At 39.3% G+C, this 24,466-nt stretch overlaps 1 long non-coding RNA gene across 1 annotated transcript in view; it reads right to left on the reverse strand.

Moving 5' to 3' along the window:
- LOC141372757 (uncharacterized) overlaps window positions 1-24,466 on the reverse strand; it is a 191,407-nt gene that overhangs the window by 130,442 nt on the left and 36,499 nt on the right. Inside the window, exon 2 of the long non-coding RNA XR_012378158.1 lies at window positions 10,690-10,736. This is a non-coding gene — a long non-coding RNA (uncharacterized lncRNA). The remainder of the gene's footprint in view (window positions 1-10,689; window positions 10,737-24,466) is intronic.

Consider the following 24,466-nt stretch of genomic DNA (forward strand, 5'->3'; position numbering starts at 1 on the left):
AAATTTATATGGAAAAGCAAAGAAATTAGAATTGTTCAATTAAAAAAAATGAGAATATAGTGTGATGAAACCATTTACCCAATATCAAGACCTATTATTTAGATAGAATAATCAAGCCTCTGATATTATCACTGGGATATATATATATATCAGTGGAACAGAATATAGAAACCAGAAATACACCCATACAAAAGGCCTAATATAGAAAATAGAGAACCCAGAAACAGACCCATGTAAAATATGCCCAAGTGATTTTTGACAAAGGAATAAAAGCAACTCACTAAGGAAAAATCTTTTCAGTAAATGGTGTTGGAACAATTAAGTATCCATAGGCAAAAAAAAAAAAGAAGAAAAGAAAAGAAACTCAACAGTAAATAAACAATCCAATTAGAAAATGAGCAAAAGGGCGCCTGGGTGGCTCAGTTGGTTAAGCGACTGCCTTTGGCTCAGGTCATGATCCTGGAGTCCCAGGATTGAGTCCCACAGCAGGGGGGGGGTCCCTGCTCAGCAGGGAGTCTGCTTCTCCCTCTGACCCTCTTCCCTCTCGTGCTCTCTATCTCTCATTCTCTCTCTCTCTCAAATAAATAAATAAAATCTTAAAAAAAAAAAAAGAAAATGAGCAAAAGACCAAAGAGACATTTTACTAAAGGTAATACACAGATGTCATATAGCACATGAAATGACATTTGACATCATTGACATCATGGCACATTAGGGAAGTGATAATTAAAACAACAATGAACTATCACTACATACTTACTAGAATGGTTAAAACAAAAAATAGTGAGAACACCGGATGCTGGGAAGGATGAGGAGAAACTGGATCATTTATATGTTGCTGGCCAAAAATATAAAACGATATATCCACTCTGGAAAATAATTTGACAGTTTCTGAAATACTAAACATGCAACTACCATATGACAGCAATAACACTCCAGCATTTATCCCAGAGAAGATTTATGTTCACTCAAAATTCTACACACAAATGTTTATGTCAATTCCATTCACAATAGCCCCAAATGGAACAACCCAGATGCCCATCAACGGATAAATAGTTAAGCCAGCTCTAAGTACATTCATATCATGGAATACCACTCAGGAATAAAAAACAGTAAAGTATTTATATGCATAGCAACCTGGGTGAATCTCCAGAGAATTACACTCAATGAAAAAAGCCAACGCCAAAAGGTTATATTCTCGATGATCCCATTTATATATCATTCTTGAAATGACAACATTATAGAAATGAAGAACAGATTTACAGTCACCGGGAAGTGATGAAGTAAGTAGGGTGGGAGGGATGTGGGTGTTGTTATGAAAGGGCAACATGAGGGATCCTTGTGGTGATGGAAATGTTCTTATCTTGGCTGCTGATGTCAATATCCCGGTCGTAATTTGGTACTACAATGTTGTGAGATACTACCTTTGAGAGAACCGTGTAAAGAACACTTGGAATTTTCTGTTTTATTCCTATAAGATTTGACTATATAATTATCTCAAAATTAAAAAGTTTAGTTAAAAAAATGACCCACACATCTCTCAAGTAGAGGAAACAGAAGTACAAACAAATAAATGTATTATAAATATGTGCAATAGTTGACACGGAGATGAAGTTCCTTTACAGAACAGAATGGTCACCGTGGGAGTTTCCAAAGCCTTCCCAAAGGAGCTGAAATTTGGGCTGGATCTTGAAAGATGGGAGCAGTTTAGCAGCTTTCCTTTAATCCTTGCAATCTTATGGGACAGATGTTATTACATCTCCTTTTGAGAGGTTGGGAATGTTAAATCAATAGCTCAATGTAACACAGTTAGTTTCCAATTGCAAGTTTATTCTCTTTCCATTTTTACTGTAAGGTTTAATTTTCAAAATACAACATAATAGGAACAAAATGCCAGAGAAGTAATAAATTAGAAAATATAATTTTTTTAAAAAGGGCATTCATTTTTCAAGCAGTTAAGTACTGATAATATTCCTGATACAGGGGAGGCATGCAGATATGTGCTAATGATAAGACAAAATCATATGCCTCAGAAAAGAAAAAGGGAACCATTCAGTAGCCAATGATTCTCAAACCATTTCCTGGCTGTATGCTATTTCTTGCACGAGAAACTCCCATTTGTAACATCTCTTAATGTGTGCAGTGACTTGGAGTGCAAAAGAGACAAGAAGTGAAATTCAGGATCATGTAAGGAAAGTGGAAGCATATGTGTAGTTTATAGAAAGTACTCCAAATAATTTAGAGCGTCCTCTCAAAAGGGAATTATGACCTCTCCCACAGAATATAAAGCAGTATGTAGACCATTTCACATTCTTCCTAACAATTTTATTAGTCTATTAAAGGATTTCTCAACTTCAGCCCTACTGACACTTTGGACCAGATAATTCCTTATCATGTGTGTGTGGGGGGGAGTGCCCTGCACATTATATTTTGGCAGCATCCTTGGTATCTACGTACTAGATGCCAGTAGCATCCCCACCCTGAGTTGGGACAATCAAAATATCTTCAGGCATTACCAAATGTCCCCTGAGGGTTGTGAAATTGTTCCCCTTTGCGAACCACTGGTCTAGTAGTGTTACTGTCATTTTGTAAATAAGAACTGATGTTTGGAGTTCAATAGGCTGCCAAAATTATACAGTTATTAACTGGTGGAACTGGGAATAGAACATAGGTCTCCTTGATTCTAAAGGAATCCAAATGTTTTCTACTACACCTAGCCTCTATAAGGAGCTCACATCCTTATAAAGAGGTTATGGAAAGACAGAGCCATAACCCAACCTTACAAAATAAGGTGACTGGGCTCTTACTTAGGAGAGATCAGAAGCCTGTAAAAACCAAAAGGATGAAACAACTAGTTTTGCCTGAAGTAGACAAGGAAGAGTAAGTATGTTCATTTTCTGTTGTTGCAGAACAAAATTAGTTGGTAAAAACACAAATTTATTATCTCACATAGTCTTGGGTCAGGAGTCTGGGTACAGGTTAGCCAGGTGCTAGGGGTCTCAGGAGGCTGAAATCAAGGTGTTTTCCAGAGCTATCATTTCATGTGTGAATCAGGATCCTCCTCCAAGCTCACTGGTTGGTGGTAAAATCCATTTCCTTATGACTGTATAACCAAGGTCTTTATTTTCTTGCTGGCTGTCAGCCAGGGAATCACTCTTAACTCCTAGAGGCCACGCTCAGGTCCTTGTCACGTGGTCCCACTTCAAAAGGTGATGACCTACTTCTTCAAGGACAGTTGGAGATTCTGATGCTGCTTTTTTTCTCTTTTAGGGCCTCACCTGGTTTGGCCAGTCCCACCCAGGGTATTTTCCCCTCTGATCAACTCACAGTCAACTGATTATTTGACCTTAATTATTCCTGCAAAATCCCTTTTCCCATATAACACAACATCATTATGAAAAAGCTATCCTATCATATTTGCAAGTCTCATCCACATTCAAGGAGAGGGGATACAAGGGCAATGGGTCAATGGGGGGCTTATCTTAGAATTCTGCCTACAACAGTAATGCATAAACAGGTTTTCTTCCTGGCCAGCCCAAACAGTGCCCAACTTGGCATCTGCCCTGGTCATCATATGCCTGGTTGTCCCCACAAACACCTCCCAGTCCCCTAAAGTGATGGCTCCATCCTGCTTACCTTATTTGCACATAATGTTGCCTCCTAGATCCTGGACAAAACTATTGCATACTTGAATCTTCCTTTAAAAGCTTGGCTCTCCTCTAAGTGTTTCCTCTAACCCTTAGGCATGTAACAATTCCTGTGTATTCTGAGCCCTGACATTTAAACAAATAGTCATAATATTGGGCAATTTTGCATGAGTCACGTTAATTCACATGTGATTTTATGTAATGATAACCTAATAAAATATGTCTTATCCCCACTTTTTTAAGTAAGAAAATTTAGGATCAGAGCGACTAAGCAGCTTTCTCAATGTCCCACAGCTTTGTTCAAGGACATGACAGAGTCACAAACTCATGTCACTCCAAGTTCACACTCCTTCTGGTGTGAACTTTCATTTTATGGAGGGCAGTAGAAGAGCAGTGACTAAGAAATTTATAATTCTTTTGCCCTGTTGCCAAATAGCATCTCAACTATTCAGCACTTCTCACCTCAATTGTCATAACCATCTAACTCCTGTTTTGACTCTTTTTATAACTGATACTTTTATTAAAATCTCATCTTCTCAACTTTTCCAAAATCTTTTGGGACAGGAAGGCTGTCCCTTTGCAGTCTCTTTGGTGCCTATTCAGCCTTGCCTAAATGACAGCACTTGAAAATTACTTGTATACCTGACAAATGAATTCCCCTGTCACCCAACTAAATACCACAATTCAGAAAAAATCCATAAACTGGGAAGAGGAAAGCAATGCATGCCCAAAATATTATTTCCATTGTGCCTGCTTTTCCTGCATTTCTTTCACTGGCTTATTCTCTACCAGAAGCTGTATATCAGTTCTGCTCCATTTCCACTACCTGCGGATGAGAGATGGAACTTCATGCTCCAATATCTCTTAATAATATTTCATTAAATCACAATAATCCAGGTTTCCAGTGGCATTTCTATAAAAGAACCTTTCCTATGCCCAACACAGACTCAGATAAATAGACAAGCCTATCTCAAGGTCTGGTGTTTAATTGTAGGGAAAGGGAGCTGAAGATTTAAAATCATATATCGATTTAACAGATATTCTTTGAACAGTGAATATGTGCCATTCTGCTAGGTACTGGAATTATTCCCTGCTCTGAGGAGTTTAGTCAGCAGGTGATATGGACAAGGGGGTAGGAATTGGAATTCACATGAGAAATCCTGGGCAGAAACTGGTGCAAGAAAGAAAGTAGCTTAAAGATTTCATCATGGCTATGGAATGGAGGAGTGGAGTGGGCCAAGCCTATGTCAGGAAGGAAATCAGGAGACTACAGTGACTATCAAGCAAGAGACGAGGACAAAGCACTGCCAGACACATGTGAGCAACTTTAGGATTAAGTAGTCTTGGTCATCAATTAGATACAGAAATGAATATAAGAGAAGGAAATTAATTAAGAATGATACAAGAGCCCTGGCACAGTCACCTGAGTAGATGCTGGTGCCATTATCTGAGTTGGGGGAACCAAGAGAAAAGCAGATTTGGGAGCTCTGAAGTTTAATGTTGAATAGGGTGCATTTCAAGAGCTGATTCTGAGTTACTTCTAGCATGTAACCCAAGACGATGGTGAGAACAGTACACAAGTCTATCTTTTCCCTTGTCAGGTATTCCAGGACAGACTTTATAACCAGGGTGCTATCTCCCCAACTACCAAGGCCCATTTGCCTAATTGCTTATTATGACTTCATGTTAAATGTACTTGGGTTCAAAAGACCTTACCTCTCAATCAAAATGTGAAATCAAAGTGCTGCGTAAGTTAAGTGTGTCAGTCTGCACAGATGTTGTACCCACCACATCAAAGGCATTTTGCACTTGCCATAGGGGACGGCTTCATGATCTTGGAAATAAATTTGAAGTGTATGGGCTCCCTGAGACCATTCAGGGTTAACTGAATATGACTTGAATTATGGCAATGCATTATATTCACCATGGGGGAAACCCAGTGCAAATTGTTGAATTTGAGGATTTTTTAACAAAAGAAATAAGAGACCTATAATCAAAATTATTAGATGGCAAAGTAGACCATCTTCAAATCTTCAAATAACAAATGATAGGTAGATAGATGACAGATGACAGATGACAGACAGATTATAGATATAGACATGTAGAAAGGCATACAGACATATACAGGTCTACAAAAATGTTGACTCAGACCATAACATTTTTTACTAGCTTTCCTCGTATTTGTCAACATCAGTCCCATTCCTTTATCATATCCATACTTTCCTACTGGAATAACAGTTGTGAAAAATGCTTTGAACACCATAATGCACTAAATCAAACTAAGTTTACCTATTACATTAACGCAAGACCATACCCACTTGTTGGTAGACAAAATGTTTTCTTTAAAAAAAAAAAAAAGAGTCTTACTTCTTCTAAACATAGTATTAAGTTAACCAGTTACAATGTTCAATTTTGCTTTTCTTTCTGCAATAGTTTTTGGGAGCTAAGAAATGCAGTGAAACAGCAAGTGAACAATGCCATCCAGTCGTGAAAAGACCAAAAAGATCCCATTGTCTACACAGAAATTAGATCCATTCTGCTAACCATCTTGTAAGAACTATTTGGATATTTACATGATTTTTTTCATATATGGAATAACCCTGTAAATATTTCTGCCCTCTGATCAAATTATAGTTTCAAACCCTGCATAACTTTTTTAATAACAGACAATAGTTACGCAGACTATACCATGTGATAAACATCATGCAAGCATTTTATGCGTTCTCTTGTTTAATCCCTACAACAATTCTATAGTCGATATTACTTTCATTTCCTAGGTGGGGAATCTGAGGCACATAAAGGCTGAGTCTAAGGTCACACGGCTAGCAAAAAAGAAAGCTACAAATCAAGCCCAGGTTTGCCTACCCCCAAAGGCTTGCTCTCAACCAATTATTGCTACCTTGTGTTGTTGGTCTCTGGGATAGATGGGCAATTCTCAAAATACATTGATTGGCTTATTGTGTGTGTGTGTGTGTTTATGTGTATGTGTGTGTGAGTGTATATACCTAATTCATGGTAACAATGAGGATAAAACTTTAATAAATGATACTTATATATTTTATATTTTAATATCTGATATTTAGTAAATGATATTTTATATTATAAATATGATATGATATGATAATATATATTTTATATTTATATCACATATAAAATTATTATATTATATAAGTTATATTATGTAAAATGAATATTATATATAAAATGATATTTTATTTATTAATAAAGATTAAATATATCTGTATTTTCCTTCAGACTGAGAGGATTCTACAGTTTAATTTGTTAAAAACTTTAAAAAGTGCTACCTTTAGAAAGGTTAGTTAACTCACTATACACACACCACCCATTACCACAGGCAATTCAAACATGCACAAAAGTTAAAAATGTGAACAAAATACTAAATCCACTATATTTGCTTTAACCTCTGAGTTGACCCTAAAAGTATGAAATTTAAAAGCTACATATCGAGGCACCTGGGTGGCTCAGTTGGTTAAACCGCTGCCTTCAGCTCAGGTCATGATCCTGGGGTCCCGGGATCGAGCCCCACATCGGGCTCCCTGCTCGTGCAGGAAGCCTGCTTCTCCCTCTGCCTGCCGCTCCCCCTGCTTGTGCTCTCTCCCTCTCTCTCTCTCTCTCTCGCTATCTCTCTCTGTGTGTCAAATAAATAAATAAAATCTTTAAAAAAAAAAGCTACATATCATAGGGAAGATTAAATAATAATAACAATGATTATCAGCTGTTTTTTATAGGGTGTTTATATATATGAAGATAGATATATTCTAAAACTTTCCCCGTATTATCATTTCTAATCTTTATGAGGCCTTAATAAGGAAGGTATTATTATCCCCATTCTAAAGATAAGAAAAGTTAGGGTCAGTACAATTATGTAGGTTGCATAAGGTCACTCAGCCAATAAGAAATGGCCCTAGCACTTGAAGGCAGAGATTTCTGATTCTGTGGGCTTGTTCTTACGAAACCCGATGCCACAGTATGCCCCCCGAAAACATTTTATAAAGCTCAGGTACTTCCCTGAGATGTTGCTGAAAACCCTAGGTAGCTGAAAGTCCATTTTATGCCTTCCATGTGTTAGCAACACTATAAAAGTTAAATTCATCGACATCTGTAATATAAGAACTAATGGGATCAGTATTCTTTGAAAATTACGCTTTTTTTCCAAATGTCACCTTATGTTCCACACATATTTTCAAAAATGAATGCTCAGTTTTTAAAGAGGGACTAAACAACATTGACAATGTAATTTTATCCAGGTACAAAAAAACACATTCTCTTACCTTATGGGTTACTCTAACAGTCAGGCCATGATAATAACTTACTATTCTGGAATACAGTTATTCTTCCAGTTTTGACATAACTGCCATGTTATTTCACTCACATATTCCTCTGTCTATCCCAGTAGCTAGGGGCCATTTTTCACGCCGTTCATTTGCATCAGAAATTATAGGTTTTGATACCACTGCCACAGCCTGTGTTTTAACTTTGAAATATACTGAAGCTAAACCTCTAATGTGGCTAATCTAGTTCATGATTCAATATGACTGCAGTCATGGTTCCCCGAAAGGGCTGCTGCTTACAAAAATACCGCCCTGTGCTTATGCTGAGGGACTCCAAGGGCTCAGCTCCCCCAGCTCAGGTTGAAAGATTTCCCTTAGTAAATAGACGTCTGAGGCTCTTCCTATCCTGGTCACCAGTCACCAATTTATTCTATGACCTTAGCACTGTTGAGCCTCCTCTCCATATCTCTCTTTCTCTCCCTCTCTCTTTTTAACTAACCATAAATCAGAAAGGCACAAGCCTGGTTTTCTTAATTTCTTTCTCCTTTCTACCATTCAGACTCCCATAGATGTGAAGAGATCTTTCCCTGGGCTCAGAGCAAGGCAAGCATTGACAGCCATCTCACCATCAGCTCCATCTCAGGGCTGGGGCTTTCCCCTGGTGCTCACAGAGCACATCTCAGTCACCCAAGAGGAAGGGTATAAGCAGAAACTGCCCAAGGTGGGAAGAGTTATAGGCTGGGAAGCTGGAAGGACCTTGAAATCATTGGTCTACTGCTCATTTTCCAGAGGCACCAAGAGTTTACCTGAGCTCCTCAAGGTTACCCAATGTTCCCCAACTAGTTAATTCATGAGTTCCTTCAAACACCAAACACCTACTGAGCACCCACTGTGTCCTCGACCCTATATAGGATGCTGGGGATCTAGAGATGAGTAAGACATGGTCTGCCCCCAGAGAGAACACGATCTGGTGGGGAAGTTAGACTGGTGAACAAAGTGCCATCAAGAGGCATTGCTGCCATACAACCTGACTGGTCCAGGAAAATCCAGTTCATCCCTGTTGTTCTGGTTTAATTGCCAATAGCACCCCCTTTCACTCTCAAAAGTGTCTCTGCTTGGATACTGATGATAAATTAAATTCGCATTTCAGTTGTAGGCAATAAGAGAGAAGAATGTGAAGTGAGGGCACAAAGGAGAAGATACTGCTTATTATGTCCATTCTCTAGTAAACTTTTACATGATGTTGTTCCACGGAGGGAAGTGATCCAGTCAGTCTCAAGGAGTCTTTTTTGCTGTCTTTGAGAACAAAGGAGGAAAACATTGTTAAATAGACTTAAGAGGACAGAGGTTTCTGAACTGGCTGGGCCTAGTCTGATACTTGGACTTGGCGGCTGTTCACAGTCACACAGCTAAGTTTTCAACAGAGCCAGGATTTATTGACTCCCTGTTCAGTGCTCTTGCTATTATGTGCAATGGAAATGAATGCCCAGGATGGGCTTCTGTGACTGAATGGACCTCACTAACAAGACTCCGTGCAGCCTCTACTGGATGCCTCTCACTCACCTACTTTGCTGCCTGCCTTCTGCCAATATTCCTCGCTAACCATGACATGAAACACAAGTACACAGAGATAACTCACTTTAACAGAACCTATCCTGACATTGTCCCTACAAAAGTTATGTCATAAAAAATCCTCCTGGCAACCAATTATGATATATAATAATAGTTATAAAAGAGCTACCATTTCCTAAGGACACATTTCAGGTCCAATATTTTATTCTGCAAGATAGTACCATTCTATAATTATTCTTCAAGGTAACACTACCATGCCATTTTACAAATAAGAAAACAGATAATCTGGGAACTATATGACTAAAAAAAAAAAAAAATTGTTAAAAACTCCTAAAAATCATAGTAGGGCTCAACAGATACTGGTAATTAATTAAGGGATTTGTGGAGAAACAAAAGCATGAGACACAGAACTGCTATCAAGAGTTGTAGGCTCTTGGGGCGCCTGGGTGGCTCAGTCAGTTAAGCATCTGCCTTCGGCTTGGGTCATGATCCCAGGGTCCTGGGATCGAGCCCTGCATCGGGCTCCCTGCTCAGAAGGGAGTCTGCTTGTCCCTCTCCGTTTGCCCCTCCCCCTGCCCACTCATGCTCCCTCTCCCACTCTCTCTCCCTCTCTCAAATTAATAAATAAAATCTTTAAAAAAAAAAAAAAGGAGTTGTAGGCTCTTTGGGAAAATAAAGCACACACACATGCATGCATTCACACACGCACAAACATACTAACCACATGGAACAGAAAGTGTGAGTGAGTGCAACTGAGCAGAGGAGACCTCCTCCAAGGCAGAGGAGACCAACATGGTGGTTGGGGAACGTCACGAAGAAGAGGCAGGGTCTGAATCACAAATGAGAATGAGGAAGGTTCCAGGTAGCCAAAATCTGGGGTAGAATACTCCTTCCAAGGCTCTGCCATGGCCAAATCCAGGAGGAGTGATTAGAGACGGAGAGATGGAGAGTGAACAGAATGGAAATGAATACTCGAGGTGTCACAGAACGATGGTTAGGAGTAGTGGGGTTTGCAAATCACTTACCTCGGGGATCTCAAGTTCCTCATCTGGGAAATGCGAAATGGGAATAAATATGTGCCTACCTTACAAGGTGGTCAGAAGAACTGAAGGAGCTGATGGATGAGAATCACTTTAGCACATAGCATTCATTTGACAAATTGTAGCTCTTATTATTACCTTAGGACGGTAACAGCCATCTCATTGACTTCCAGTGTCTCATTGTGCTGTAGGTAAAATGAAAATAATCTTGAAGGGTACACTTTTGTCAAGAAATACCCAGCAACTCTTACAAACTCCCCAGTCTTCCAGGAACAAAAAGTCACGGCTGTTTCCCACCAGAGAGCGACACCTCCGGATCGGTTATTCACTCCAGGGTGTGGATCCAACATGGTTTTCTCATTGTACCACAACATAAGAAGGGTTGAGAAGTGCTGCGTGAAGGACCAAAGCAAGGCGACAAAGCTTTATGCGAGGCTGGTATGTGCTTATTTGCACATGTAGGTCTCTATTAGTTATCTGCATTTTTAAGGGAGAAAATAAGGATTTATTAAGCACTTCCTTCTTGTCAGACACACTTAATTTTATCTTTTTTCACTCCTCAGAGTGTTCACAGAAATACTGTAAGCAGCATCCCGTGGATTTGCTTCTATCTGAAATCCCCAAGATGCATTTCCATTTTGATTTGAGAAAATTACAGCCCATAACTACTCTCCCTTTACATTTTCTGTCTTCTTCCTCTTCCTATTCTGTAGAGCAGAGGTTATTAACTCTGGCTACACATTAAAATTATCTGAATGGCTTTTTAAAAATTCTGGCATCTGGGTGCCACCCCAAAATTTTTACTATAGCCTTTGGGAGTTTTGTGTAGGCATCAGTGTTTTCCAAAAGTCTGCCTTACCTCCCAAATGGCTCCAGGGTTGGAATCTCGGCAAAAGGATTCTACCACCTTCTAGGGTGTGCACAATCATTTCTTCCAATTTAAAACCACATTCAAAGGTTGATTATTTGAGGCTGGTCAGTACCTGTTTCAGACCCAAAGGAACATTTGAACAGAGATGCCACTTTGCAACATAAAGAGATAGCAGCCACCATCAATTCTCCTGGGAATTTTTACACCTATATCTATTCCTCCACCCCCGTCTCAACACACACACACACACACACCATTACCAAATGCAGGAGTATGCAGTATAGTCACAGCTTCTATGCCTCTAAGTAATAATGTCTTGATTTATGGTTTGCACAAATTGCAATAAATGGCATTTTCTGTTATGTGGGAGGGTAATAGATTGTTCTGGAGTGAATACAAGTCCATAATTCATTCAAGGGATATGCTGATGCTATAAACTAAGGCTTAAAATTTAAGCAGTTAATCCATGGTAGTTTAATGCTGAGAATGGGTTTTGGGGTGGTATTCAATTTGGTGACCATCTATTATTTTAGCTGAAGCATAATTAACTTGACAGATGTAAGAAGCAAGAGAAATGTTTTCAGAGACTTTTCTCCTTTCTATCTTCTTAACCTCTTGCTGCATCCCCATATTGCTCTCCAGGATGGTCATACCCTGCTTCAGTGCAGATGGCGGAAAAAGGAGTGGTTGTTTCAGGGGAAAATGGCACTGTGTGGTTTCCATTGCTGAGCTGTGAGTTAGAGAGAACAGGATAGAAACTTGTATTTGCCACACTCCATCAGATCATCAGTCTATCAGAAGTGCAGTAGAACTGAGTGAATAAAACTTAAGGTTGCCAGGGAAAGGAAAAAATCCTTCTTAGGCCATGGTTTCCCCCGCTTCCACAATCTCCTTTTTCTCTCTGCTCATCGTTTTGGCCCTCTACGTCACAGATAGATGTCCTCCCTCCTAGAAACTGTGTCGGTTTCCTCACAGGCAGAGACGGACAACCGAAGTAGAGGAAGCGCTCAGACAAGGATCCTAGAAGCGGTGTTCATCCACTTGGAATCCATGACTGAAAATTAAGGCTTTTAAAAACAGACAATTCCTACCATATAGTTTTAGAGAAAATTGGCCCTAGCAAATATCTGTGATTTCACTGGCCTAAAAGTTTCTCAATGACAAGCTCTTCTAACTTTTCTGTTTAATTTATAGCCAAACAGGTGACACTGATTCGACTAACATTAAAGAGTCCAGACCTTTACAAATTAGCTTGTAGAAAGAACATAATATAATCAGGACTAAGTCTACATTCAAGAATCCAAAATACCCTAGATGTATTTTTCTCAGATTCCATATACAGGTGGAAAAATTAAGTTAAATCATGCACCTAAAGAGACATTAAATACAGATAAAAGTGTTAATTCACCAAAAAGACATAACAATTCTAAATGTGCATACTTCTAACAACAGATTGTCAAAATACATGAAGCAAAAACTGGCAGAACTAAAAGGAGGAAGAGACAAGTCCACAGTTATACCTGGAGACTTCAACACTCTTAGTAGGAAGAAAATCAGCAAGCAACTGAACTACACCATCAACCAACTCCATCTAGTTGTATAAAGAACTCCATCCAAGGGCGGCAGATAATCTATCCAAAAATATCTTGAAAAACAGACATTTTTTCCAAGCTCACATGGAACATTTACCAAGATAGAAAATACTTGGTGTCAAAAACAAACCTTAACAAACTTAAATGACTTGGGGTCAGACAAAGTATGTCCTCAGATCACAACTGAATTAAAATAGAAATTAATTACAGAATTATAATAAGAAAGTCTCTACATATTTGGAAATTAAGATTACATTTCTAAGCAAACCATAGGTCAAAAAAGGAGACTAAAGGAAAATTAGAAAAATATTAGAAAATGTTTTGAAGTGAGCAAAAATGAAAATACAACATAACAAAATTTGTGTGATGTGTTTTAAGGCAGTGCTTAGAGAGAAATTTATAGCATTAAATCATTATGTTAGAAAAAGAATAAAGATCACAAATAAATAATCCAAGATTCTACCGTAAGACAATGGAAAGCAAAGAAGAATGAGGGAATTAATAAAAATAACAGCATAGCAATAGAACTGAAAACAGAAAACCAATAGAGAAAATAAATGAAACCAAGAGCTGGCCATTTGAAAGATGAATAAGATTGGTAAATCTCTACTGAGACTGACAAAGAAAAAGAGAGAGAAGGCACAAATCACCAATATTAGGAAGAAACTAAAGGGCTGCAATTATGTTAATGTCTTCCCACCACGCCTGAACTCCATAAACCATTGAGCTTTCTAATTACATGTGTCAAATATGGCTACAGGGAAGAGTGGCTGTGTGGTAGATTTTGTTTTTGGTGGAAAGCCCCGAGAAGTCTAAATGTGGAGCTAGCCCTTACCTTGCAGACCTAGATAAGGAGATGTTGCATAGATTCTGGCACTGTCAAGAAATTGGATCGAATATCCTCTTCTTAAAAAATTCCAAAGCTCTAAAAGAGGTAATTGCAAACTTCTAGCCGTAAGTCTTGACTAGGTCTGAATCAGCTTATGATGTATTTCTTTGAGGGAAATTGAAGAATTAGGGTTAGAAAAATGGGATCGAACAGGGAAAGATCATTTTGAAGCAGAGTACAGTTTCTGGAAAGCATTGCTGAATGGAATTCTACAGTCAAAATAATCAAGACAGACAGATAACCTAGTAGGGAGAAAAAAATGGGCAGAAGACAACGAATACTTCAAAAAATTCAAATGGCCAATAAATATATGAAAGAGTGTTCAACCTCATTAGTCATCAGGGAAAAGCAAATTAAAACCACAAAGAGATACTACTACACACCAGAATTTCTAAATGAGAAAAGAAAACTTCAAATGTCAGCAAAGATGTGAAGTAATCAAAACTTTCATCACTTCTAGTGCAGAATATACATAGGTATAACTACTTTGGAAACATATTTGACATTAACAACTAAAACTGAAACATGCATATCCTATGACTCAGCAATCTCCTCCCAAGGGATGTATATTCTTTTTTTTTTTTTACTTTTTTTTTTAAGATTTTATTTATTTATTTGACAGAGAGAGACAGAGCGAGAGAGGGAACACAAGCAGGGGGAGTGGGAGAGGGAGAAGCAGGCTTCCCGTGGAGCAGGGAGCCCAATGTGGGGCTGGATCCCAGGACCCTGGGATCATGACCTGAGCCAAAGGCAGAGGCTTAACAACTGAGCCACCCAGGCGCCCCGAGGGATGTATATTCTAAAGCAATGTGCTTGTATGTTCACCAAAATACAGGTACTAGAATGTTCATAGTGGCTCTACCTATAATATAATAGCCCTGTATTAGTTTACTATTGCTGCCTGTAACAAATTACCACAAACCTCACGGGTTAAACAACACCAATGTGCTATCTTATCTTTCTATACGTCAGAGGTCCACACAGGTCCTATGGGCTAAAATTAAGGTGTCGGCATAGCTCCGTTCCCTCTGGAGGAACTAGGTATAAATCTGTTTCTTTGCCTTTTCCAGCTCTGAGAGGCCAGCTGCCATCCTTAGATTGTATCTTGAAAACGCTTCCCTCCAACCTTTGCTGCCATGATCACATCTCCTCTCTGACTCTCTTGCCTCTCTCTTATAAGGACTCTTTCCATTACATTGGGCCTGCCTGGATAGTCTAGGAAAATCTTCCCATCTCAAGATCCTTAACTTAATCACACCTGTAAACTCCCTCTTGCCATGGAAGTTAACATATTCACAGATATTAGGATGTAGACATCTTTGGGGAACCATTATTCTGTCTACTAAAAACACCAGAAAGTATTCAATTTCCCAGCAACTAGAGAATGGATAATTGTGGTTTATTCATATACTGGAACACTATGTATCAATGAGAATGAAATTTTTCAATGACTTGCAATATTATGAATGAATCTCACAAACATAATATTGGGTGAAAGAAGGCAGAAACAGATGATATGAGTCTAGGTATAATAAACAGAAAGAGGCAAAATTAATGTATGACAGGAGTCAAGAGAGTGGTTATGCTGGAAGTGGGGGTTCATGACTGGGCAGGTACGTAAGGAACACTTGAGGATGCTGATGATCCTTTGTGTCTTAATCTGGGAGCTAGTTTATGGATTGCTCAGTCTGTGAAAACTCCATCAAACTACACCCTTAAGGTACATGTGCATTTTTCTGAGTGTATATTTTAATTCAAAGAAGAGTATGACTCTTTTATTGACAAAGAAGCAGGATAGGGTCCTGTAAGCAGAAGTAGCTCCCAAACTTTCATAACTTGCAGTAGGAAAGTTGAAGCTTTAGAAGCAGGTAAGACCTAGACTTGCGACTCATACTAATTCTGTCCTATTCCACAAATTATTTAATCTTTTTCATTTCCTCCACTAGAAAATGAGGATAGTAACACTTCCTGCCTCACTAGGTATGTTACGTATGTAAAGTTACATGTGTGAAAACAAATGGGACATAACAAGAACTGAGTAAATACTTCCTCTCAGTTTTGCTTTTATGTCTATCTTTCAACAGACCAAATACGCAACAGAAAAAAAAATACCAAAAGCTATATTTTTCTTTTCATTTCCACTGCCATGTTTATAGAGTTATTTGCCAAGAACTGTATGAGATGTTACTCCACACCCTGTAAAATTGGTAAAGAAGTAGTTTTGCTTCTTTATAAACACTGCCTATTTCTTTATAAAACTGCCAGCTTCACTGTGAAAATTCGTTCACAAAGATGAACTACTTGAGATCATGAAAGCATCAGGTATCACTTACACTAGCTATGGCCTCTGTAGGAAAAAATCAAGGAACAAGGTAGAAATACAGCCACTCCAGGGCGCCTGGGTGGCTCAGTCGTTTGGGCGACTGCCTTCGGCTCAGGTCATGATCCTGGAGTCCCGGAATCGAGTCCCACATCGGGCTCCCTGCTCAGCGGGGAGTCTGCTTCTCCCTCTGACCCTCTTCCCTCTCGTGCTCTCTATCTCTCATTCTCTCTCTCTCAAATAAATAAATAAAATCTTAAAAAAAAAAGATACACTTTAAAAAAAAAAAAAAAAAACAAATACAGCCAGTCCAGACTTCAAACTACAAAGCAAACACAGCCTAGAGCATTACACACCCATCCTTGTGACGAGCAGGGATATCTAGAGACCAAACTAAACTTACATTTCAATAGGCACCTCTAATTCTCACTGCCCTGCAGCAGGGCATAAAGAACAAAGAGAGAAGTAAACATAGGTAGAAAGTGGGCTCCCCCTGAAGTACAAGAACATGGCATATTTGAGATCAGGACAGAGATCTGGAGCCTTAGAGATGGTTTAAAGAGTTTTGGGCACTTGGAATTACTGAGCTTGGTCAAGGTCACTCAGACCCACACACAGTCTGGTTCACAGTCCTCTCTTCCCAGGGGTTTGGAAGTCATGGTTTACATTTCCCATTCCCAGCCAGAACATTTTATTTGCAGTGCTTAGTTCTTGAGTTGTATTTTTTCATCCCCATTTTTATTGCCACTGGTATTATTTCAACATCATTTAATTTTTGATCCCAACCTGACCTGCTTTTCCTGCCCTATATTGTACCCTCCCCTCTGCTGACTCTTAGCTCCCCAAATCGCCCCACTCTATCCCTCCCTGAATGCCTTTCCACCCCCACTCCTCCACGCTGGGCGACTCCTCTCGAGTGCTGCTCGGTCAGCACCTCCACTAAGATGCTTACCTGGCTCCCTGAGTCTGTACCATCTCATCACACCTGCAGGGAAACCTGAATCACTGCACTTATCACATATACACTGTTTGTTTATCCATGTGTCTCATGCTCTGGATTGTGTGCTTCTTCAGAACAAGAGCTGTACTATTCACACCTGCCTTCCAAGTGTCTTGTTTAGAAAGTATTCCAGAAACGTTTGTTGAATGAATGAATGTCTATCTGGTGGTCATCAGCTAGAGGAAGCAGTTGAAGCTCTCTGGGTTTCTCTATATCTTTAGATCGACAGTCTCTTATTACAAATGTCATCAAATTTCATTTTAACATAATGTGCTTTATCTACCCAAAGAACTACTACGATGAACTGTTATTGGCCCTTTTTTCTTACTTCTCTCTTCCCTCAATCAGAGAGCACACTCTTTCTTCTACAACAATCCCCATGATATATTTAGACTTCTCTTATCTATCAAATCAGTGATGATTTTAAACCAAGTATGAAAAAGAAATTCTTATAAGACCTTCAGGTAACTGGTGAAGCAATATTGCTTTGTTCTTATCTTAAAGTCTAGCAAAAATCACTTCCACATGGACTTAAGTGATTATTTGATTCTGTGTGTACAGAGATTTTTAATAGAAGAGGCTGAAGAGCTATAAATGGTAGCCAGCCATTATGTGTAGATAGATTTTTCAGTCTGTGGTGGTTGTTCTTGTTTTCCTCATTTTATTAGAATAAAAATCTAAATTTTAAAAATGAAAGGTATTCTACTTAACACTATCCAAACTCAACTGAATTTCATAGGAAAGACTTTATGTCAGACACGAGGTCAGATTTGAAAATAAAAGCAAATGAGCTGTCTCCCCAAGCCCAGCTGCTGTAAACAGCAGAATGGTGTAAATCGGTGCTTGAAAAGACAGTATTAAAGCAGCAATCACTTTTGTCCAGTGCACAGCAGAGTGGTGATAAAGCCGGTCTTGCTCTCGTTGGAATTGAACCCAGGCCATCTGGTTCCAACGCTTCTGCTGCCTCTCAGGAAACCAACAGCAGTCCAAACGGTCTTTATAAAGAGCCTGTAAGCACAGGCCACAGGCCACTCTTTTCAGAAATTTAGCAATCACAGGAAGAGAGAGAGATAGGGAAGTTGCATGAAAGAAAAGCAGGGCCAAGGAAAAGTATTTTTAGGGAAGGAGAGTTTTGAGCCTGGTTTTAGCTTGACAGGAAAGAGCTAAGGAGAGATTAAGATAGGAGGGAGCTGGCGGCAGGTGGCCGAGAGCCACCACCCACCCCCACCCCGCCGCCCCTGCCAGAAGGCTACCATGCATGGAATCCAGAAGAGGGATAGGCAGACTCCACTTTTCAGGGCAATGGACTCTGAAACAAGGAAGAGGAATGAGCAGAAAATGGATGAAGATAAAAATAAATTTTGAGTCAGAGAGAAGGGAGGTTGAGAGTTCACTGTATATGGCTTTTAGGATCTCTGTGAATAGGAGGTAATTTCATCTGCTGAGAGGGAGGGAAGTAATGGGCTGGGGTTTGAACAGGGTAAAAAGGGCTTAGAACACCTGATCTGAGGAACGAGTCGTAAAGGTTAGAGAGATACCGAAGAGGCTTGCTGAAATTCACTCAACACTGTACTGTGGGAGCAATCTTACCTGCGCTTTGGTGAGCAAGGCCCTGAGAAAAAGGAGTTCAGGGCTTGACACTCCTTTTCTATAATTGCTGCTTGATATGACAGTTTATTAAAGCTCTCTTGCTTCATTTCCCCTATAAAACAAGTTAATAATCCTTGCCCCCTTCCTACCACATAGGAATTTAACAAGCATTAATTAATATCTTCAAAGTGTCCGAAATGCCTTGGGAAAGCACTATATGAGGACCCTTTTCATCACTTTTATTACTCTTGCAATTGCATTTCCTCACACTCTGTTTAGAAGGGAGTCAAAATACAATCTTAATAACTCCTTCACTTGTTTCCAAAATTTGTTTACTAAGCCCACCTGAAATCAGCCATTGAAGCATCAGATGCAAAAAGGAACAAAATCTAAAATGCTGTCCAGGTGCTATTAAACCAAAAAAGAATTATTTGAAGTTAAACCACTTCAGAATTTGTAGTCTTTTTAGAACTCATTGATCAATCCAGCATAATGAACTCAAGCAAAGGATTTCAAACTGGCCCTTCCCTCAAAATGCCAATGACTTGGTAAGAAAAACCATAACCCTAGTGAAAAATACAACACAATAATATCTTTTTTAAAAAGATTCATTTATTTATTTATTTATCTTAGAGAGAGAGCAAGAGGGAGAGAGAGTGAGCACAAGTGGGAGAGGCAGAGGGAGAAACAAAGAGAATCTCAAGCAGACTCCACACTAAGCACAGAGCCCGACGCAGGGCTCAATCTCACAACCTTGAGATCACGAGCCTTGGATCACAACCTGAGCTGAAACCAAGAGTCCGACGGCGCCACCCAGGTGCCTGATAATAATGAATATCTTAATGCTTACTGTAGCAATGGCTCAATGCTAAGGCATCCATTATTCTGCATATTTTTTTACCTTTTTTGTTACATAATCCCAATTCTTTCTTCCTGCCTTCATTTTGTTATTCAATAAACATATGTTGATCATAGGCCTGAGAGTACGCTAGCATCTACCTTGCCACATGCACACATTTCCCCCTTTGGATAGTGGTTCTCTCATTATCTAAAATACCGTAGTACCTTTACTTTCATTTATTTTTGATTAGAGCATAGATAAATAGAGCTGAAATTCTATACCATCTCTACATTGTCTGGATTGACTTTATTTATTGGTATTAAGACAGAGAGTGCTGAGCAATATCTCTAATATCAATAATTTGCTGACCTTCATCCAAATGACTGCTTTCAAGTGCTAATCAGCCCATGAGTATCATGGGCTAAGAAATCACTTGTGTGAAACCATCAGAACTCCATTTAGGGGTTAAAGGTTACTTTTCCAAGTTTATTTCTGATAACAGCTACTTGTTACAGGATGTGGTTGCTCTTGTGATATGGGAGCAGGGAAAATTTTTACTTTACATAAAGTTTTGTCCAAGTTTGCTCCTTTGAACTTAACTTGAGACACTACATGGTCCAGCTGATTCCCATGATACAGGGTTGAGTTCTGAAGTCAGTAGAGTTTCTTCGGATTCTGTAAAGCAGACTTATCTTTTATTCTTCCACATTATCCGAGGACCCCCATCGAGGCTATAGTTGGCTGAATGTAGGGATTGGGGTGGGGGGGACAAAAAGGGAGTCCCGGGACACGGAACAAAAGGAATTTCTCAAAGCTAAAGTCATAGAACTGTCAATAGCAGTATTTCTGGTCCAGAGATTTAACATGGCTATGAGTTAGGTTTTGGAGTGTAGGGCCTGCCTTGAACCCCCAAGACAACGTGGAGAGAACTCAAAATTCTTGCGGCCATTCCATAGTTAGAAACATCTAGAAGGCTGCATGTGTGGCTATGTGGCATGTTCACAATTCCTTTGACAACTCCTCAAATTTGTGTCACCTAAAACTATCAAAAACCCAGTATTCTCTGTGTGTCACATTTGAATCATTGTGTTGGTATGTTTGGGACGATTCCACAATCAATTTAACCCCGATGGAAATCAAGTTCAGGTTTTTTTTCCAAAATGTCTCACAAAATAAAATTATCGCCAGTGTCCAGGAATTTGGCCCCAAAATAATAAGAGGGAAATAAAAGTAAGGATAAAGTGAGAGGTCACAGAGATGCCAATGTAAGAACCGATCCGAGAAACTCAGGAAGCAAAGCCAATTACAGCCAATGCAGCTTGTCTATGGAGAGGGTGAGGACTTCCCGAGTCCAGACGGTGGCAGACGATTTTCCTGTGAGAGTAGCAGCATGCATTCCTATCCCCCATCGCACGTGCTTTCTTAGAACTGTGCCATTCTCCCAGCGAGGGGTGAGTCTGTGTCCCATTCCCTTGCGCCCAGGCAAGTCTTTGTGACCACCCTGACCGACAGAGTATGTCAGCAATGACACTGCATGACTTCTGAAACGAGATCATATAAATGTCACACACGTCCACCTTGTGCTCTCAGGATGCTCACTCTTAGAACCCAGATACCACATTCTGAGGAAGCCTAAGCAGGTCTACATGGGGAAGAACTAAATTGTTCGTTCATATTCTTACTCTCCTCATAATTTTTACATATTAAATTCCCTATTCTGTTCTAATGACCTATTGGTCTTTTTGCTTTAATTATCATTGCTTTCTAAAATGTTTTAAAACCTGTTAAGGCAAGGTGCCATTCAAGCTTCTCTGTCAAATTATATTAGCTAGCTTTAGTACTTCAATGTCCAAAGCATCCATTAAAAATATTATAATTATATGCACACATAAATATATGTAAATATATAGTGTTAGTTTCATAGGACTGCTGTAAGAAAATTTTATCTTTTTGGAGAACATGAGTCAATCCAGAACATTTATATGTTCACACACACACCCGTTTTCTAGAAACTTTGCTACCTAAGTGATGAGACTCTCAATTAACTTTTTTCTAAATGATGAATCAAATTTTCCCAAATAATATATTAATTAAATAATTCCTCTCCCTCTCATTAAGGTTATCTGTTTTACCACATATTAAGTTTTCATATACTCTATAGTTTGGATTTGAACACTACATTATAATCTATTTTTCTGTCTACGTGTCCAAATACCATATCGCTTCACTTATTACAGTTTAATAATGTTTTATTGGGGCACCTGGGTGGCTCAGTCAGTTAAGCATCTGGCCTCAGCTCAGGTCATGATCTCAGGGTCCTGAGATCAAACCCCACGTCAGGCTCCCTCCTCGGTGGGAAGCTTGTTTTTCCCTCTCCTTCTCCCTCTGACTGCTCAGTCTCTCTGAGGTCTCACATCCAAGTCTTTAGTCCATTTTCAGTTAATTTTTGTTTGTAGTGTGAGACAAGAGGACAATTTTATTATTTTGCATGTGGATATTCAGTTTTCCCAACACTGTTTACTGAAGAGACTGTTCTTTTCTCATTGAGTATTCTTGGTGCCCTTGTTGAAAATTAGTTGATAGTATATATGTGGGTTTATTTCTGGGCTCTCTATTCTGTTCATCGATATGTCTGTTTTTAATGTTAGTACCTACTGTTTTGACTACTATAGCTTTGTAATATAGTTTGAAAGCAGGAAGTGTGATGCCTCCAGCTTTGATCTTCTTGCTAAAGATTGCTTCAGCAATTTGGGGTCTTTTGTGGTTCCATGTGAATTTTAGGACTGTTTTTCTACTTCTGTGAAATATCCATGGCATCCCTTCTTAACCATATGATGACACAGGATTGCTGGGTATAAATGCCAAGTGCCTATCACTTCTCCCTTCCTGTCACTGCTTAAGAAAAAAAAAAAAAGAGGTAAAAAAGAAATTGATATCCTATCAGTCTCCAAACCATCCTCCTCCTCTTTCAGAGTCAGTTTCCTCATCCCAGAAATGGACTAATGAGTTGTTTGTTTTCTCTCCTGCCTACAGACCAGGCTGGACAACTGGTCACCCCAGACAAGATATTTTTCTTTTCCATCGCTTTCTTCTGCCTTCCTCTTCTCCTTTGTTCTTTTGATTTAGAGTTCTGTGATGCTTAATGAACAATACACTTCCCAGCAGCCATAGAGCAAGAAAAATTCAGTTAGGATTATAATCACAATTTCAATTATTTACACATGTTAGAAAATATTGCCATTGGGTTCTCTCAGAGTTATTTACTTTGGTGTTTTCTTCTATTTTGAAGTGCTAAAATATTAGCTCTATTCATTACCAACTGATTGTTTTTAACATGATTCTTCCCCTCCCCTCACACTGTCTGAAATCCAATTTACAGCCTGCTAAAGGCCTCATAAGTTTTTTATGGATTATTTCCTGGGGTCACATTAATCTGGCTCCTTGTTACTTTACACTAATTTCACTTTGCCACAGTAAAGTAACGAGATTCGATCTCTTGGGAATTAATCCATAGAGACCTCTTAATGAGGCAAAGCCAGAACGGAGCGCATCTACTGTATTTAATTCCCCCAAGCACAGCAGAGAAGAAGGAAGAGGTCGTCCTGCCCTTCTGTACAGTGTAACCTGGGACCCCAGTCTGGAAAGAGAGCAGGGCAGGGCAGAAGCAAGCAGAGAAGACACAGAGGGAGAGCAGCCGGAAGCTGGGCATGGCACCAGGCTCAGCGCTTCCCCCAGTGTGCTAGACCCAGGACCACTGTGCCGGCAAACCCAGGGGAAAGGAGGGACGGAGGGCAAATATAAACATCAAAGGGGCTAGGTGGGAGGGAAATGATTTCTCTTTGCTTTTACTGAGCATATGCTGACACACAGGACATGACTTCTCTCTTCCAGCCTGCTTCTCCCTGAACCCAATTTCTGCACCCTTTACTGACACTTGTTTTCAGTGAATGCCTTTGTGTTGAGAAGATTTAAAGCAAGATTCTGCCCCCCTTTTCTCTTGTGTAGGATGTCTAGGGTTGTTAAGATTTCCTTTCCCAAGAAGCAAAAACAACAGACTCTTTTCAAAGTTTTGCAGAGTTAAAGTGAAAAACTTAACATTTATTTGAGAGGAAAATAAGCAGTTCTCTCAAGTTGTAAACTGAGGATAAGAATAACTTGGAGTTATAATTTTTGTGAAGAACTGATACAGAAAATAGAACAAGGATTTAAAGAGAATATGTGTTGAGAAAATACATTCAAGGACCCCGGCACAGTGGCCTGAGATGAAAAGGAATACATAAAGGGCGGCTGCTATTACTTGCATTACTATTATAATCTCCAAGCAGATTTTTGTCATTTAGAAACAATTGGCCACTGGAAACACATTTAGGAATAACTTACTTCTCCATAAAGCATATTCATATGTATTATTTTTTTTATTGATTTTTACACCCATCAGGTAAGAAGAGCAGGGAGTATTGTCCCTTTTTCACAGATAAGGAAACAGGCTATGGACGTTAAGTAACCCATGGTAATTGGTAGCCCGGGGACAGAACCTAGTATGCTTTTCTGAGTCCTTTCCTATCTCTTCTCTTCCTAATTACCTTCCTGACCAAATGTAAGGGGATTCCATCTGGGGAAAACCTGTATTTTTCCTGCTGTGTCAGAGACAGAAGGGGCAGTGGATGTAGAGTCTGTCTATTCAGGGTTGAAGTAGTAGCAACTCCCTTGGCCAAAAAATAAACGTCACATCCTCCAACTTACTTTATCAGTGATAAAACTGACACAATCCAATGATGTCCATCTATCTTACTACTGGATCCAACTTTCCAT

Source organism: Callorhinus ursinus, unplaced genomic scaffold, assembly GCF_003265705.2.
Source record: "Callorhinus ursinus isolate GAN/ISIS: 27379988/994484 unplaced genomic scaffold, GSC_fseal_2.0 scaffold5, whole genome shotgun sequence".
Taxonomy (NCBI): domain Eukaryota; kingdom Metazoa; phylum Chordata; class Mammalia; order Carnivora; family Otariidae; genus Callorhinus; species Callorhinus ursinus.